Raw genomic sequence first — 19,642 nt, 5'->3', positions numbered from 1 at the left:
GTGTGCACAGTTTCTGACGCAAAGCCCAATACATATATCGGAGCTATTTTTTACATCCTGAGTGACAGATGCTCTCAAGGCCTGGAAAAATAACGTGTGCGGGAAGCAAATAGAGATCTGATTGTATACAGATAAAAGGTTACGGGGGGTTGCACCATGCTGAATTTGTGCAAAATTCCATTTTACATTTTGGGGAGAAGATAAGAAAATTCCATAAAAGTAGAGCAGGGAAAAAAGATGCTGAATCAGCCATTCCACATCCCACCACAAAAACGAGTAGGGGGTTCCAGAAAAAAAAAAAAATGTTTGCTGAAAAACTTTTTTGGCTTCCCTGTTTGTGCTCTGCGGTCTCCAAATCAAGCGCCGTCTTCGTTTTTTCACGAGCCGTGTGCCAGACCTGTCGCCACCCATGGCCTTGAATGGCTTCTTTCATAGGCCAAGCGAGCTGACCAGCGAGGCTTCTCTGTTGAATCTGACTCTTCTCTGATGATGATTTTTTTTAACCACCTTAAAATGCATAAAATTTCTAATTTAAGATTTACGGTTCTTTTCTAACACTATTCTACTCTTTTTTGCTGCAAAGACTTTTATCCCTTTCCCACCACCCCACTTGAGATGCTTCTTCCTACCCAGCATTTGTAAAAATCTCAGGTTCGGACCTTCATTTATGGTCCTTGGTCCGCAGCCAGGGCTGAAAAGGGTGTAGCATCCCTCTCCTTAGACAGGTTTGGATTTCAAATGGATGCCAGCATGGCCCTGCTGCAAGGTGGGACCACAAGTCGGACCACCAGGGCCCCGGCTAAAAGCCTCGTCTGTTTACTGAAGGAGGTCGGTGTGTGTGCGTACCGTGGGTGGTGCCGCCACTACTTGAGTTTATATTTAATTTGGTTTTTGATGCAGAATGCTATTTCGATCAGGAATGACAAGGACCAACGACGGGTGCTCTCTTCCTCGAGTTTTTTCCACGGCACCCCAGGGTGACACGCGAATCCCGAGCGTCAGCGGCTTGCGGTGGGAACCGAAAAAACGTTGCGCGAGCGCAGCAAACAAGTAGAGTTTTTGTTTTGTCACGGGAGTCGGGAGTGGGGGAGGTTGCTTCTCCTCCTAGGTGGCCTGGAAAATGGAAGCGGAATGGTCAGTTGATTTGTTGTCTCAGAAGTTTGTTGAAGTTTGCTGAAGGTGGAAGCAAAGTTATTGCAAATTTTTCATCGGGAAACACCAGTAATTGCCACGGTCCCCGCTGCCAAAGCCGACCACGATTCCTTCAGATGCAAAGCTGGTGTAAATACATCGTCTTTGGAGTCCATAATTATGCTAAGTGTAAATCTCTGAAACCACAGTGTCTCCGAGGGCAGCAGTCAAACCTGGGCTTGAACCAGCGATGCACCGAGAAGGGGCAAGCAGCAGCTGAGCTAAATAGACCACATTCACTCAGGTCGCCCTCCAGACACTTTCCCCAACATACATGTCACCACGCTTCTCTTCCTCTCCACCCATATCCATTCCTGCCTTCTTCCTTTCACATTCTGCAAACAAGGCTATGGCTGTCCGACGTATGAGGCTGCAGTCCTGCTGTTGCTGGGGAAGTCAAGAACCCACCGACTATATCCATACATCTCTACCTCCTCGCCAGGCCAGGAAGAGTCACAGACCATTTAACTCGTGTATTAATGACCAACAAGAGCCCGCTGCCTCTAAACTACAGTGTACAGTATATGAACCCATGAGAGTACATACAGACAGAGGCTGGGGAGAAAAGTGCAAAGGGCAAAGTGCCAAGACAAAAAGAAATGAGGTATGAGAAGCTGGAAGCAGAAAGAAAACAAAGCAGCGAAAACAGAAAAGAGCAGATAACAACAGAACGATGTGAAAAAGGCAAGTTCAGCGCCGTGAGAGTAGTATAGTGAGTCAACCAAGTAAACAAATGTCAGAAATTACATTCAGCGGGGATGAGGGGTGCAAATCTGATGAGAAACAGGAAGAAAAAGGGCGGTGAAAGATGTTTTGTCATTGTTTACGGCTTGCAAAATAGGCACTGAACAACAAAAACCAACACAATTCATCACATTTACAAATGCAGAGCAAGAAATGTCAAGGTCTGAGAAATGTAACAAGAACAAGCCATTTCAAGGAGAAAGTTCATTATTTGCCATCTTGATGTGATGGAAATTTTCACTGCAGGGAACTGACACTTTTCCAGAAATTAAGACCTGGTTACTCACAAAAAGTTGTTTCCTGTAGGAACCATTATCATATAACAATGTATCTACAGACTCATTTCTTTGTGCTAGACTGGGATGTTTGCCGAGTCTAGCACAATGGGTTCGATGCTTTGCTGCTATGCTCAAAGTTCAGGATGGAACCCACTTAGTTGTGGAAAATAAATTACTTTTTTGAAAATTAAAAAAATATACCTCAAACATGCACTATGAAAAATGTCTGAACCTTTTTGTAGTGACTGTCACATTTGTTTTATTTATAGCGTAAAGCAAACTTAAACAACAGAAGCTGACCAAAAGTGCTTTATAGACACGCACATTTACATTCCAGGTCTCCCCAAAACCCAAATTCAGAATATACGAAAAGCTGAAAGGTGTTTCTTTTTGTTTGTTTGTTTATTGTATTAATTAATTAATGTAAAAATCACAGTGATTTATTGGTCATTAACTGTTTTTCAGAATTTGCAAAATGATGATAAACTATGTCATAAGTCATGACACACTGTTCCCTCAGTATCTGTACTTGTATTGGTATTGGGACTGGCAATACTGGCCCTGTATTTAAATCTGCAGTATTACACAGCACTTGCAAATTGGCAAAGTTCTATAATTGCTGCACTGAAAACCTCTGTGCAGTTGGTTTGGTTGCTAGCAGATTGGTGCAGTTCCCTGAAGCTTGCTTGGAAGACTTGTCCACTGGTACATTTCTATGTACAAGGTAATAAAGGAGGTCCAGTGTGACTTTAATGTTCTGTCTGGAGTCTGGATTTTGTGTTTAATTTCTGCCTTATGCTAGAACAAAGTGAAACAAGCAGAAATCAAATAACAGTGCTCTTACATCAGTCAGTAACTCCCACTTCATTTTTCAGACTTCTCTTGATGTCCAGCTGAGAGGTCAGGATTAGAGAGAGATTGAGGGATGGCTTAATCAGCCCCTCACCGCTGGAGCTCTGACTCCCGACCTCTGACCTCGACCATATGATCCCTTCGGCAGTTCCACGAGAGATTCAAAGGGCTACTAGGACCGGTCGGGCATCATGACGATCTGAGGGGTCGACGGGAGCATGGGGACACATCAGAGGCATGACATTTCCCCGCTGGGCTGAGCTTGTCCCCTCAGGTGTATCACAGGCTGGCAGCAGCTATGCTTCTTTACTCTGTGAATTCTACAATCTGTTCAAATGCAGACACTGAAACACTCAATTGCTGAAACATTCACTGTAGGGGCAATTGTTGAAATGTTGAAAACAGTTTAAACATAAGAGAACAGGACGGTCTGATTCTTAATAACTTCAAATACAAAATTTTTCATTTACAGTTCTACCATATCTCCTACATTTTTTTAATGCAGAAGCTAATGACATATTGATATAAGACAAAGCTAATCTGAGTAAACTTGGGTTAACTTTGATTATTAATGTGTTTTAGAAATTAGTTCAAGTTCACTAGGCCTGATTGATTCACTCGGTCTGGCAGCAATCAACCTGTCTGACAAAGTGAAGTTGGCTTTAAAAAAGCAACACATCTATCTAAAGAAATAGACTAAAAATGTAAATGTTGTATGAACTTGCTGTATAGTAAGTCAGTGGGACTCCAGCTAACCACAGTAAGAGCCATTATATGCAAATAAAGAAAAAAAATGCAACAGTAAAGAACCTTCCCAGGAGTGGCTGGTGACCAAAATGACTCCAAAAGACCACTGATAACTCATCCAGGAAGTCACAAAAGAACACAGAACAACGTCTAACGAACTCCAGGCCTCACTTGTCTCAGTTACGGTAAATGTTCACTATTCAACAATAAGAAAGAGACTGGGCAAAAATGGTAATCCATGAGAGAGATCCAAGGAGAAAACCACAGCTGATCGAAAAAACCCTGTAAAGGATCATCTGATATTTGCCATGAATCATCTTGACGATCCCCAAGACTTTTGGAAAAAAAATTTGATAGAGTGACGAGACAAAACTTGAACTTTTTGGAAGTTTTGAGTCCCGTAAAACTAACACAGCATTTCATAAAAATAACAGAGTGAAACATGGTGGTGGTGTGATGGTCTGGAGCACTTTGTTGGACCTGGATGACTTACCGCTACTGATGATCTCTACCAGAAAACCCTGTAGGAGAATGTTTAGCCATCAGTTTGTGCCCTGAAGCTCAAGCACAGTTGGAGTTGTGCAGCAGGACAATGATTCGAAACACAAACCAAGTCCAGCTTTGAATGGCTGAAAAAAACAAAAAGAGTGGCCTAGTCAAAGTCAAGACTAAATCAGATTGGGATGCTTTGGCGTGACCTTCATGCTCAAAAAGCCTCCGCTGTGACTGAATTAAAACAATTCTGCCAATAAGAGTTGGCCAAAATTCCTCCGCAGCGATGTTAAAGACTCATTGCCAGTTATTATGAATGCTTGATTGCAGTTCTTGTTGCCAAGGGTGGCACAACCAGTTATTAGATTTAAGCGGCAATTACTTTTTCGTAAAGGGCCAGGTAGGTTTGGATAGCTTTTTTTCCCCTTAATAAAAAACTGTGTTTTGTTTCTACTGAGGTCAATCTTTATTTAACATATCACACACAAATTTGTGTGTAACTGAGTCAACTACAGTGCCATGAAAAAGTATTTGTCCACTCTTTGATTTATTTATTTTTTTTCATATCTATCACACAAGCAAATTACAGGATCATAACCAGGATAGAAGGCACATATTATAAAGGGCCTCAAAGCAGTTATTAACATAGTTCAGCTTTTTGTATAGTGTGAGAATTGGTCTTAATGTGGTTACTGCAGCTCTAACTTTGCACAACCTCCATGCAATAACTACAGGGAGACCTGAGGTTTGTTGTCGTTGGTCACTTTCTGTCCGATGTTCTTGCTCTTGTGCAGGATTGATGGAGAGCCTAGTATGTGTCCCTCTCCATGGGCCCACTGTCTCATAATCTTTCCATGGTTATAGGCCAGCTGCAGTTAAAAACAGTTTTAAAGTAGCAACAAATTAAACTTTCCTCTGTTTTGTTTAAAGTGTGCCCCTGTCACCCCCACCCCAAGATGTTCTAAACTGCTGCTGTGTGAACAAAGCCTGACAGACAACCATGCACACCCTTTTTTGAACATTACAAGCACACTGACGGATCTAAGCACATGGCCCAAGGAGTTTAAATATGCGTACGCACACCTACATATATATAAAAGTAAGCCCACACACAGGAGCTATGAACACACACGCTCACACACTCCCACATGTACTCAATCATTATTTCCTTTTTTTTGCCTCTATGCAGAAGCGGAGCCCATTCGGCCGTGATGTCACTGATGAGGTCACTGCTTAGGTCACCAGCAGCACACTGATGTTCCCCCGAGAACCAGTGGTAATTATGAAGTCATGGATCAACACACACTCACACCCCCATCCACACACACACACATACACACCTCATCTATTTGCAGCTCCAGCTGGTTCCTGGGTCATCTTACAGAGCTCTCCATCAGCAGGAGCAGCGGCAGCCTGAGAAAACTCACACCATGTTCCTGCTGCAAGATCAACTTCAGAGTGTTTGGATGGAGTGTCAGGTGAAAAATCACCACACGCCACAGCAGGGACACCTCTGCAGCTCATCTTGGAGATCTCCACATGTAGGTGTCCCTGTGGACAGGTGAACTGAAACTTGAGCAATGGCTCTGTGGAAAAAAGGTTACATTGCCTTGTTTTGAAAAATAAAATTAGAGCCTTTCTTATACAGATACCGATAATAATAAGCTGATCAAATATCGGTATCAGCCGATAACTGATTTAAAAATCGGATATATCAGCGGATATTTTTTTCTTTCAAACACAGAAAACATAAACATATGTCCCTAGCATGTCTCATGTATAATTATTTATGGGTCCTTTTGGAGATAATATGACAAAAATAATTGGATTACTTGTTTGTGTTCTGCGCGGCTCTCCTCAGATCAGCTAGTTGTTGTGTTTGTGGCGTTTCAAACCCGGACATGGAAGAATGCCCTCTGGTGGACAAGTTATGGAACACCAACACTCGTCAGATGGTTGAAGGGTGTTTCTCCCATCTCTCCTTGACTTTTTTTTAAATCTTCATTTATTGGCTGATAATTGATTAATTCGCTGGAACTCACTTTGTGGTGTTAGACTGAATATGTTGCATGACGCTAAGTAACCTCAGCTACCTGAATATATCCAGGTACAGTATTTGTCACAAGGTTTTAATTCAGTCATGCATTCTAACAACTTTACTGTTGGAGATTTATTCATAAAATTTGTACTTTTTAATTTCTTTTTTTAATCTGACAGATCTATTAAAAATCTTGAAAGTTGGCAGTATTTCTTTCTACACTTTAGATATTTTCTCATGTTACTTTTGTGCATTTGTCATAGAAAACAGCAGCTCCACAGGGATCAGGGGATCATATGTTTACACATATTTACTGTTTGTGGATTCTTTGTTGAGTTTAGTCATTTTGCAGCATCGGTTTTAGGTGACTGAAGAAGCAGAGAGGCAGCCTGGCTGTCCTCGGTGTGTGGAAAATAAACTATTCAGAAGAGTTCATGTTTTGTAGTTGTTTTTCATGTTATAAACTCAGATTATACAGAAAATGTGTATTAATGTGTTACTGTTTGTCTCTTTAGTATTGTGTGAGGCAAAAACGTAAGAGGAGTTCAATTACCTGCTTAACATCTAAACCACTGATTCAAGTTAAAGTTGTACACACTGAAATGAGTAGGGTTGTTTTTAGCCTAAGTGTTTCTGAATTATTTATAGGAATTTGTACATATGTAAATATTTATGTTGTGTATTCTATTTTCTTTGGTGAGCGTTTATGTAGGTATTTAGTTTTCATGCTCTCTTAGGCTCAGTTATAAAAAGAAGCTAGAAGTTGGTGTTGGTGTGCTTCCTGCTGTATGTCAATAAATGACAAAAGTTGGTGGTTGAGTGTTTTATTTTTGTAGCACGCCTTTTCAAAGCCTGAAGCTATTTTATTCAAATGTGATGTCCGGGAGCTGGTTCCACAAAAGACGGGCGTCAAAGCTGAAGGCCTCCCATTCCTCTTTTAAATATTCTAGGAACCACAAGGAAGCCAGCAGTCTGAGAGCAAAGTGCTCTAATGGGGTGATACGGTACTGTGAGGTCTTTAAGATAAGATAGGGTCCGATTATTAAAGACCTTGTATTTGTGAAGAAGGAGGACTAATTGATCACAGGTGAAACTAATGAGGCTAGGACATCGAGAACAAAGCCAGGAAGTAAAAACAAACGAGGAAAGTGACCTTTACAGGAAGTAATCGAAAGAGGAATAAGACGCGCCTGTGGAAGACACAGATAAAGGCAAATAAATTAGAAAACAACTAATGAATAAATAAAAAGTGAAATAAATGCAAGATGAGCTTTCAGCCAAAGTGCAACCACTGCCCCTGCCCTCCACTGACATCAGCTCAGTGTGGCCGAGCGCATTCTGCAGGAGCCACAAATAAAAATGACCTCTGGACGCAATCAGGCTCTGATCTCAACTAATGCACTTTGCATTAAGCTGTCCCACACTGCATTCTAATTGCACACAGGAGGCCGAGTGTGTGTCCGCTGGCTTTACGTATATGTATGCACCCATGTGGGTGCGTATGACATCATGGCTAATCACAGATTATACTTCTCAGTGAGCGTAAAGCGCAGTGGAAGTGCAGCATGTTCACATACACACAAAGGCACGATTGTGGACGAGGAAACGCGTGTGTTTGCTGCGTTTCTGTTTCTCTGACACACACATGCAGACACATGATTTTAACAGTGTTTCTGCATTTCAGCTATCTGATGATCTCACCGCTGGTTGTTTAAAGTAACCCCTAACAAAGGGTCTGAAGAGGATTCGTACACATATAGGTGTTTTTAAGCCTTTCACGCACAATACATAATACACAAACATAAATACTGAACAAAGGCATGCTCACACACACACTTTCCTTTGTGTGCATCTGCAATATGTCCTATGCCATCCCACCTCTGTGTGTGTGTGAAACTGTGTGTGTTCTAGGCATAACTATGTGTGAGCAAAGTGGTTATGGAGCAGATCTGGCAGCCATCCCACTCAGGACATTTGACCTTGGAGAGGGTTTTTTTTTTCCTTTTTCAGCCCCTCTCCCCTTTTCCCCTAGCAGAGGCTAAAAGGCTCAAAAGGGTGGAAAGCAAAATATTTTCTTTAGTCTCCTGGACGCCAGGTTGCATAAAAGGTTCCAAAGCTGTTTGCATCAAACCTCGACCGTCGAAACCACAAATTCTGTTTTTCTAGCCATAAAACTGCCCCCGTCGAAAAAGAGGAGGTGAAAAAAAAGAAAGAAAAAAGATTTCCATTCAGTCGATTCTTATGAATTTAAATGAACTGAAAAAAATTAATGGTTTACTCCCCAATGGAAAACATGGAGTTAAACGTATGTGCTCGTGAAACGGAAGCAGATGAAGACATGGTGTGCTCGATCAATCAGTGTGATTTATACACAGCTGCAGGAGCAAAATGCAAACCAGCATTCTGATCAACAACACCATAAAAAGTACTTTACAAAGTATATTTGTGATATTAAGAATTTTAGAGGATGATCTGGTAAAAACAGCTGGTGCAGTTAAAATGAAGCAAATGTGAAGATGTGTCATGCCTTCTAAAATATTAGCGGAGAGGTCGGAGGGTTGGAGGTTTTCTTTATAAAGGTTAGGTACAACGCAGTGGTTTAAAATCCAATATATCTACTATCAACTATTCAAAGTCAAATCTGTTGCTTCCCACCAGAGAAACACAAACAAAGGACAAAGGAATTTGCAAAGAAAAGCGTCTGGACTTCTTTGAGTTGCTTGAAGACGTTTCACCTCTCATCCGAGAAGCTTCTTCAGTTCTAAGGTCAAATGGCCGAGAGTCCCAGATTTAAAGGGAGGGAGGATAAGAAAGACAGACGCAACAACGTTGTCATTCCCTATGTAGCCGGTGTATCAGAGAAACTCAGGAGAGTTTTCTCCAAGCACGACATCCCAGTGTACTTCAGACCCAGCAACACACTCAGACAGAAACTGGTTCACCCGAAAGACAAAACTCCAAAACACAGACTTAACAACGTGGTGTATGCTGTACAGTGCAGCGAGGAATGCCCAGACCTCTACATCGGAGAGACCAAACAGCCACTTCACAAGCGCATGGCACAACATAGAAGAGCCACCTCCACAGGACAAGACTCAGCAGTCCATCTGCATCTTAAGGATAAAGGTCACTCTTTCGAGGATGCCAATGTTCACATTTTGGACAGAGAGGACAGATGGTTTGAAAGAGGAGTGAAAGAGGCCATCTATGTCCACTGTGAGCGACCATCTTTGAACAGAGGTGGTGGTTTACGACACCAACTGTCTGCCATCTATAATCCAGTTTTGAGTTCCCTCCCCAGACGCCTTAACACTAGATTTACTATCCTGCGCAAATTTGCGTAACTTCCCTAAACCCAACACCCCCTAGAATTACTGTCTTTTTTATTTTCTGGTGCAAGTCCCGAGGTGTTAAGCACCCCTGCTGAGATTTTCACAGGTCGTCAGCTTGTTTCTCCTACAGCTTTTGTTGTGCAAACCACCCATTGTCCTTGAGGCCTGGCACATTTGCATTTGCTCACTCAGAGTTGCTCAGATCTAAGGCAGGCCAAACCTCTGTGTTACAACTTTCAGAAATGCCTGGTAGAAATGCTTCAACTTACTCATGAGATTTTGACCACATTTTTTGCGGAAGTCACAACTATACTGAATGCACGACCGTTGTTGCCAGCTGCAAGAAATGCTTGGTAGGGAACAGCTGTTCCCTACCAAGGTTCGTTTCAAAGTTTGAAACACTTTGAAATAAAACAGACTTGTGTACCCATATATTGTGAATGTCTGTCTTTTGTATGTAGGTTGTAAGACAGAGGTTTGGCCTGCCTTGGATCTAAGTAAAAAAATGCCAATGTTGCACAAACACACACACACACACACAGCAAATCTGCATTTATTTGTCCCACAAGTGGAAAATCTGCATTGTCATTGCAAAAAAGTGGACAGAGCACAGTATAGAAAGTGCACTATACAAACAATCTGGAAACATAAATATGGACACGTGTATTCAAAAATATTGGTGTATGTATACACACACACACACATATCTATCTATCTACGTGTGTGTGTGTGTGTGTGTGTGTGTGTGTGTGTGTATGTATGTATATACATACACACACACACACACACATACACATATACATATATATATATATATATGATATAGATGTGTCTGTGTGTATAACTAGACTTTATGCATATTATATAAGGTGTGGCTATATAAATATATAAATATATGTACAACTCTGTGTATATATGTTTATGGACAGGCATGCAGGCAGGTAAGGAAGGAAAGTAGCCTTGCAGGAAGGAAAAACTTGAATCTCTCATGGTTAGGGGTTGGGGAGGGTGTGTTTGCACAACAAAAGCAGGAGAACAATGGAGCTGAAGACCTGTGAAAATCTCAGCGGGGTGCCAAGAGGTGTTAAGGTCGGGGGGAATTTACGCAAATTTGCGCAGGCCAGTAAATCTAGTAGTAGGGACTTGCACCAGGGAAAAAAGGCTCAGTAATTCTAGTGTTAACGCCCACTCACATCCTGGGCCATCTGACCTCAGGAATTCACATGACAAGGTGGGGCCAGGTTTCACAATGAGCTCACCCGAAACCCTGGCTGATTAGGTCTTGATGCATTCTCAATCATCCAGGAAAGTAAATCTCCAAAAGTTGAATCTGTTCATCTGGTCGTAGCGTTTTGTGGGAGAAAAACGTGTCCCACAAAACGCTACGTCCAGATGAACAGATTCAACTTTTGGAGACCTGGCTGATTAGGTACCGCACCCGCTTTCACACCTTGGTTCATGTGATTAGAGGATCACCAGGGGGTCCTTTGTCCCTCTTTGGGGGGAAACTCCCACTGGGTTTAAATCTGGGACTCTCGGCCATTTGACCTTAGAACTGAAGAAGCTTCTCGGATGAGAGGTGAAACGTCTTCAAGCAACTTAAAGAAGTCCAGACGCTTTTCTTTGCAAATTCCTTTGACTACGATGACCTGGATGACTGAGAACCTTCACAGACACAAACAAAGGACAAACAATTGTAGTATGTCATCATCAAGTCTGCAGCAGGTAGGGCCAATTTACAGGAGAATGTACCTGATGGGAACAAAACAACAGCTGGACATTTTCGAGCCTTGGTTTTGAACCCTTATGTGACAGAAGAAGGGTGGATCAGACTGAGAAAATGAGGGAAACTGCACGCTCATGCAACGACTCGTCAGTCATATGGTCAGCTGGGAAAAGATTATAGTTTCAGTTAAAATACAAAAACAGTTACCCTGCACGGTGAAAAATGACGGGTTGGGAGTGACAGCCCGGTCTCACTAATGCTATAACCTGGTGCGTCATGGCACCGATGCCAAAGGACACACTGAATGTTAATGAGCCACAACAGTGGCACCAGTGATGAGAATGGGCAGGCTGTATTCAATAAGAGTTTAAACTGGAGACTCACACCATAAACTCATTACATAAACCCATTAGAAAGTGTTTACCAAGGTCATAGATCAAGGGAGCCATGTTTCCTCATAAGCTTCCACACAACTGTGGTCCTTTTTACAACTGCAGGTGTCGCCTCCTGTTGGCCATCAAAAAGGATCCAAAAACCTGACTCAACCAGGAGTCAGTATTTCAATTCAATTCACCAAATAGCACCTAATTACCACGACAGATAAGTAAAGGTGCTTTATATTATAAGGTAAGGACAACAATAATCAGAGAAAATCCCAACAACCAAACAGCCCCCTTTGAGCAAGTACTTGAGAATAGTGGGAAGGAAAAACTTCCGGAATAAACAGGCTCAGGGAATCATGGTGATAATATTTTTCCTAATAGCACTTTGTCATCCTTTTTAACCCGTGTTGTAAGTTATTACTCATATATGAATACATAGATTTTTAGCACTAATCTGGGACCTACAATAACATTTTGAGACACCGGACTTGATTGACCTTATAAGACATGGATCCCACCATGTCAGCAGAATGAGGATTAAACCCATGAAGACCTCATGGCTGTTACAGGAAAACTAAACTTATTCTTCAGCCTCTGCCCTCTAACATATTCATTTCATTAGAGGATCTCAGGTGAATTTGCATAGTTTATATACAGTTTATATACTGGATGAGTTACACTCGAATACACTCTTCGAGAAATTTTGATAGGAAGGCCACTCCTGGGAAGGCCCACTGCTGCTCCAAGTTTTCTCCATTTGTGGATAATGGCGCTCATTGAGGTTCACTGGAGTCCCAATGCCTTAGAAATGGCTTTGTAACCTTCTTCGTAGGGACAGTTGTGAGTGAATTTGTTTCTTAGTTGTTTCTTTAGATAGTAGCATGATTTGCAACTATCTAGATCTGCTTTTTGAGATCTTTTAGCCTACTTTGGTTTGTCAGAGAGGTTCTATTTAAGTGATTTATGATTCAGTGGGTCTTTCAGTGATCAGGCCTCGGTGTAGCTAGAGAAACTGAAGTCAGCTTTCCAGAAACTGTAGTTAATTCATATAGCAACGGTGGGGGCAAATACTTTTTCACATAGGGCTAGGTAGGTTTGGATATCGATTTTTTCCCATTCACGACACTTATCAATTATAGGTAACTATATGTCAGTGTTTCCCAACCACTGTGCCACAACACATAGGTGTGACACGAGAAATGATCAGGTGTGCCTTGGAAGATTATCTGGTTTCACCTGATTAGCGATCGGCGTGAGTAACGAGCAGAAAAATTAGATTATCTTCCACTAGAGGGCAGTACAACTACCTGTTCTAATTAAATGGGTTGTCAACTGCCAGAAAAACAAAAGAAGATGAAGAAGAAATTACATAATAGTCATATCTAGAAATAGATAAATATTTGAAAAGAAAAAGTAGTCAGTCTGACCTGGGTCCTGGAGAAAACTCCAACCCAGGTGAAGGCCGTAGGATGAGTAGTGGTCAGAAGAAAGCCGCACAAAAAGACAAACTGCACCAATTCTGCTGTGCCTGGTGCACGGGGAAAAATTATTAATATGCTTTTTGGGACATTTTTGTTTGGTGGTGTGCCGTGTGATTTTTGTGTGTGCTGTGGCTCCAAAAGGTTGGGAAACACTGCTATAGGTATCACCAGCCAGATTCATTCCCAAATTAACTAGTGCAGAGGAAAGAAAAGGGCTGACCAGCAGCGTACTTTGAGGAAAATCAGTGGCATGAAAAGGTTTATGACTGCAGAGCAAGTTGAGAATGTCAGCACATCCAGGAGGTAGACACATAAGTATCCTCGTCAGCATTCAGTGGAAGACTTTAAGAATAGAAACCTTGGAAGACCCCTGGTAATCCTCAAAAACAGAAAGATAAGCAGGCGCTCAAAACACAAACCAGCAGAGTTGTGTAAGAACTTTCTCTGGGACAACAAAACAAAAACTAGCCTCTATCAAAATGATGGAAAGAAGAAAGTGTGGAGAAAAAAAGTGTGACCAAAAGCATACCACCCCATAAATTAAACATAGCGGTTTCTCTTTGGTTTTGTTTGTTTCAGCTGCTGTGCTCCATAACATTTAGTGCCCGAGATTTCATGCTGCTAAAGGTATGTTGATTAAGTAAAGTGAGAAAGATGGACGGACTGAGACACCACCACCAGCAGTTCTGTAGTTAATGAGTTGCATTTACACACTGTATGCACGGATGCTGTTTTTGTGTGTATCTTGCATATCGTGCATGCATGTTTCCAGCACTCAAATATTTACAAAAGGACCACACATAAGCAAAGGACCCGCGCCAAACCTGTGAAATATCCATTTACAAGTGTGTCAACATGCACGCACGCACACAACACACACACACACACACACACACACACACACACACATATACATATGCAGAGTTTGGAAAGCCACAGAAATGTTCCTGGCATCGTGCTATATTTTGCATTAAGTGCCTCTCCCACCCATATAGTTTATGTTTGTAAATATAAACAATTTCAGCAAATATTCTCTCAAGTTGGTTTTCGCTGTGATTGACTTTTGGCCTCCTGGTGTGTGTTGTGGTTGTAACTGGTGCTGCTGGAAAGTTTCCACCACCTTCAAGTAAAATAAATCCTACAATATAAACACTTAAAAAAAAAAAAACCTAAATATTTTTAAAAGGATCTGTTTTTCCTTTAACAAGGTTGGGTTTATAGTGTTGATCATAAAATCAAATGGCCAAAAAGCTACAGTTTTACACTTAGGAGTTAAGGCATATCACACTTTTGATCTGGTAAATTGAGAAATAATTTAAGTATGAAATAACTGCAAGTGGCTGCAAATCAGTGGAAATCTAAAAGCATTAAAGTCCAGGTTGGACTCACTTTTGCTTTCAGAACTGTTCGAATTCTTTGATGTACAAATTCAATAAGGTGTTGGAAACATTCATGAGAGATTTTGGTCCTTATTGGCACAATAGCATCACGCAGTTGCTGACAATTTGCCAGCTCCACATTTATGATGTTCCTCCACATCCCAAAGATGCTCTCTGGGTTGAGATCTGGTGACCTTGGAGGCCATTTAAGTACAGTGAACGCAGTGTTTTGTTCAAGAAACCAGTTTCAGATGTTTTTAACTATGTGACATGGTGTGTTATCCTGCTGGAAGCATCCATCATAAGATGGGTACACCATGTTCATCCCTTTATGACCACAGCCAGCTACAGTACAAAGGTAGGTCATGGCTTTAAATGATACTCAGGTGGTAATAAAGGGTTTGAAGTGTGCCAAGAAAATATCCCCCAGGAGTGAAGATATACACATCAGCACCAACCTGAGTACAGCAGGATGGATCCATGCTTTCATGTTATTACATTTTGACTCTGCCATCTGAATGTTGCAGCAAAAATAGGGACTTGTCAGACCAAGCAATTCTTTTTCCAATCTTCTATCAGCACTCAGTGCGGTCTTCTGCTGCTGCAGTCCATCTGCATCAAGGTTCGATGTGTGTTCAGGAATGTTCTGCACACCCTGGTTTAACAAGAGTTCTTTGAGTTACTATCAGCTCAAAGCAGTCTGGCCATTCTGCTCTGACCTCTCGAAGACATTTTCGCCCAAAGAACTGAACTATCGTTAGTGGTGCTAAGGGGCCCAAAGGATGCCAAGAAAATATCCCCCAGACCACCAGCCTGAACCAGTGATCATGCTTTTATATTCTTATCTCCAAATTCTGACCTTCTGACTGTCACACCCAAAATGAAGACTCATTATACCAGACAACTTTTTTTTAAGCTTCTATTGCAGAGCTTCCCACTTCTTAGTTAACAGGAGTGGCACAAAGTGTGGTCTTGAACTCCTGCAGCCCCTCCCATTCAAAGGTTTGACATGCTTTATATTCAGAGATGCTCTTCTGCATACCTTTGTTGTAACAAGAAATGATTATAGTTACTTTTGTTACTTTTTTGTTACTTTTTCCAGTTTTCTTGTTTGAATCTTTCTCTGTCTTGCTTACTACTAAAATATTGATAACATTACAACATTTTGATTCTTCCAGTGAAGGTTGAAACAAAAAGTTAGTAATTTTATTGGATGAAACTAGTATCTTCCTCCAACACAGCCACCACTATTTCATTCTTTTATTTAGAAAGACTTTGTTTTCACATACTCTTTACTTTTTTACTCTCACAATTTATGCAACAAAACTATCTGCTCCATCTTTATGTGTCATTAAAGTATTTCAGCTCACTTCAGCTTCTCACTTTGGTTTTATAACTCCAAGCTTTCCTTGTCTTTCAGTCTCACCTGACTTTTGACTTTCGCTGAACAGAAATGTTCATTTGTTCACAACTTACAAACTGCATATGGAGCTACAGAACTCAGTGTGGTCAACAGCAGCCTGTGCTGAATATACTCTCATATTCATGCAGTTGAAGTGCCTGAGCCATTGATGAAAGCCTGTTTATATCAAAGATTGCATCAAATCCTTTCCTGCTCTGTGACCTCTGGAAGTTTAATGCTGGTCCAGCTCTGACCTCTTGCTGTCGTCGCCCCACCTCACTCCGACCTCAGAAACAGAAAGACATGATGAAAGATGGAGGGCGTTAGATGGGTGTCATGCTCATATGTTGACACTGAGGGACAGCTGCTGTTGTAAACAATCCCAGCTGTGTGTAAGATATCCAGTAGGTAAGAAGAACTTTTTTTTTTCCTGTAGCATGGATGATATCGTCCAAAAGTGACTCAATGACTTAAACTCCTTTCTGTGTATCCTTTCTGTTGGTTTGCAGAACCCTTCTTTTGCTGACTGGAGGGTCGGAGCAGATCTGTGGTCCACATAAGGGCTTAACTCCCCTCTCGTGTTTTGGTTTTGGAATTAATTTAAAGCAGCTTTTTACTTTGCAGAGGGCTGCTTTGGAGGAAGACATAATGCCATTTGTTATGTTGAATCTCAATAGGAGCAGAGAAAAAGACAGGTTTTTGGAGGGCGTGTTGGCAAACTTTGGTCAAAATGTTCCTTAAATGAACAATTTAAATACTAAAGACATTTGTTCAAAATCTTTACATTCATGATCCTGAGAGATCAGCCAAATAATTAAGGTGCATGTTTTCTATTACAAGTAAATACGTGACACCACATAATATGTGCTTCCTTTTGCTCCAAATAACTGGCCAGAGAAATACCTCGACTCCACCCACTGCTTTTAATCCAGCCACTTAGACTAAATCTAAGTCGGTGAGTGACATTTTCAATTAGTGTATTGTGAACTTACCCTACATACTATTTTCAACCTGTATGGTCCTCTTTCAAGGCCAGACACAAAGCACACTAAAACACATTCCACACTAAAAACAAAACCAAAGACAGAAACCTCAACAGAGATATTTATCAATCAATTAATGGACATTTGGGAGAAATCCAAAAATTCTTGTAGAAGAAGATAATGACTGGGAAAAGATTCTGTTCAGACTGGCTGTCCTCCAGCATGAAGCTCTTCCTCCCCGAAGAGTGTTAACTTCCACAAATCACAGTGGAGGTCCGAGAACTAAAAGAGTATGGATGAGTACACAACCTCAAATATGCTACCTATTCTAAAGGCTTGATTTCTTTCCAGATGCGTCAATGTAGAACTCAATACAGTCTCCATTCCAAAAAGCTGCAATGCTGTGCAAGATGTAAATAAAAACATAATGATTTGCAAATCATTTCTGTGTTCTGCATTAACCGATATATAACTGTCACTTTGATGTAGTGAAAAAAACGATTATACATAACTAATTCTGAAATCTTAGTAATACTGGAGGTTTTTCAGAACTTATCTTGCAACTTTAACTACAGCAACACAGGAAGCACATGACATCTGAAAATCTGGAGAAGAGTCCAAAAATTAATATCAAATGAGTGTGATGTTTGCGGACTGTTGTTAAAAGAAGAGGGGATGTTACACAGAGTTAAACATGGACCTGTCTCAACTTTTTTGAAATGTGTTGCTGCCATCAAATTCAAAACAAGACTTGCAGAACATTACATTATGAGCAAACTGTTGCTTTCTTAATGGTTTCTACTAGTGCTGTCAGTGTTAATCTTGTTAAAATTACGTTACCGCCATAACTGCATTAACGCGGCAAATCTCCGTTAGCGAGTTATCGCGGATCGCCCCGTGCGTGGGGCAGGACGGCGATAACGCGTTAATGAGCTAACCATGCTAACGAGCTAACCGCGCAAACGCGTTGATGCCATGCAACCCCTTGCACGGGGATTTGCCACGTTAATGCGGTTATGGCATTAACGTCGTTTTAATGAGATTAGCGCTGACAGCACTAGTTTTTACACAAAACACCGTCTTAAGCCTTGTACATATGGGTGGTTGGGGGGTGGCTGTTGCTCAGGAGGTAGGGCAGATCATCTGCTGACTGGAAGGTTGGTGGTTCGATTCCTGCCTCGAACTAACATGCACTTATACGCATTCATACTCCGATGGATGCATCGGAGAGCATGCCAAATATCCTTGGGCAAGAAGGATTTTTGGGATATTTGGCATGAGTATAAATGTGTATGAGTGTATGTTAGTTAGAAAGCATAGAGTGCTTGTCTGAATGGGTGTGTATGGGTGAATGCGGCATGTTGTATAGAGCACTTTGAGTACTCCAGGAGAGCAGAAAAGCGCTATATAAGAATCAGTCCATCTAAACCCATATAGAAATTAGACATAACTAATAAACCACAATGCTAGAACAAGCAGTATTACACAAAAACACCAAAAGCCCAACTGGGCATGGAGAAGGGAGTATTGTGATCGGGAGCTGATTTCAGGTCTTGGGTAAATTATTCATTTGGAATATTGAACTTAAAGGGTGATTACAATTATTGGGGATGTTGGGGGTGATAGATTATGCACAAAGCATTGATGCAATTCAATAAAATGCTTAAAAACTGGTCTTTCATGTTTTGTAATGGCAGTCTGTCCTGATCTTAACCCTTTTGCGATGAACCATCAGTGAAATATTGATAAAGTGAAACATGAAGCATGTAACATGAGTGTTGCTATGAAAGGAACTCAAATAACTTATTAGTTTCAAACATTCTCACGTAGAATTTAAGCGCTCCAGCCTGCTAACCAGCTAATCAGTGATTAACTGTCAATAAGTGTCACTTTTATGAAGAGAAATTATGAGTAATTAAAGGGGGTAAAAGGTATAGCAAAACTTTACTTGCAACTTTATTTAACACTACCAAAGGTATAAAAAGACATCCCCGTGTTACTACTTTACTAGCCTATGTTTACGTGTGTCTGTGTGTGTGGACTCAGCTGGACTCGGACTACATGGCCTTTCACTGCCCTGTTTCCTGCTGTAACTATAGCTCGACATGAACCCAGCCACCCCCTGCCCATTACTATAAGGCAACACAGTAAGCACAATTAAAGATAATTTAAGACTTAAGCAATTAAGGTCACATCTCCTGTGGAAATGCACGCCCACGGAGGTCCTGGTATCTGTCCAGCACAGGATGAATTTGGACAGGTTTGGTAGTCTGTGATTGCCTGTGTGCGTGTGTGTGTGCGTGTATGTGTGTTGTATTCCTTTGTAATTGCACCCGAGTTGCCGGGGTCAAGCAGGGTCTACGTGTGGCTGTTTTTGGATGAATTGCCCAGAAGGAGATTAGGACAAAATGACACACTCTGTGCCTACCTGTGCTCCGATTACAACTGAGTAAACATGAAAACCCAAAGGGCATGTATGCACAGAAATATTTTCAAAAGTCAGATTATGCAGTTTGCATGCACACACCGTTAGAATAATCCCATCTTCGTGCAGACCTCCAACACTATGGATTAAGGACTGTAGGCCACCGAGGGGCTCTATCTTAGAGACCCA

Source organism: Oreochromis aureus, linkage group 8 (assembly GCF_013358895.1).
Source record: "Oreochromis aureus strain Israel breed Guangdong linkage group 8, ZZ_aureus, whole genome shotgun sequence".
Lineage (NCBI taxonomy): Eukaryota > Metazoa > Chordata > Actinopteri > Cichliformes > Cichlidae > Oreochromis > Oreochromis aureus.
Note: the sequence above shows the minus strand (reverse complement) of the source record.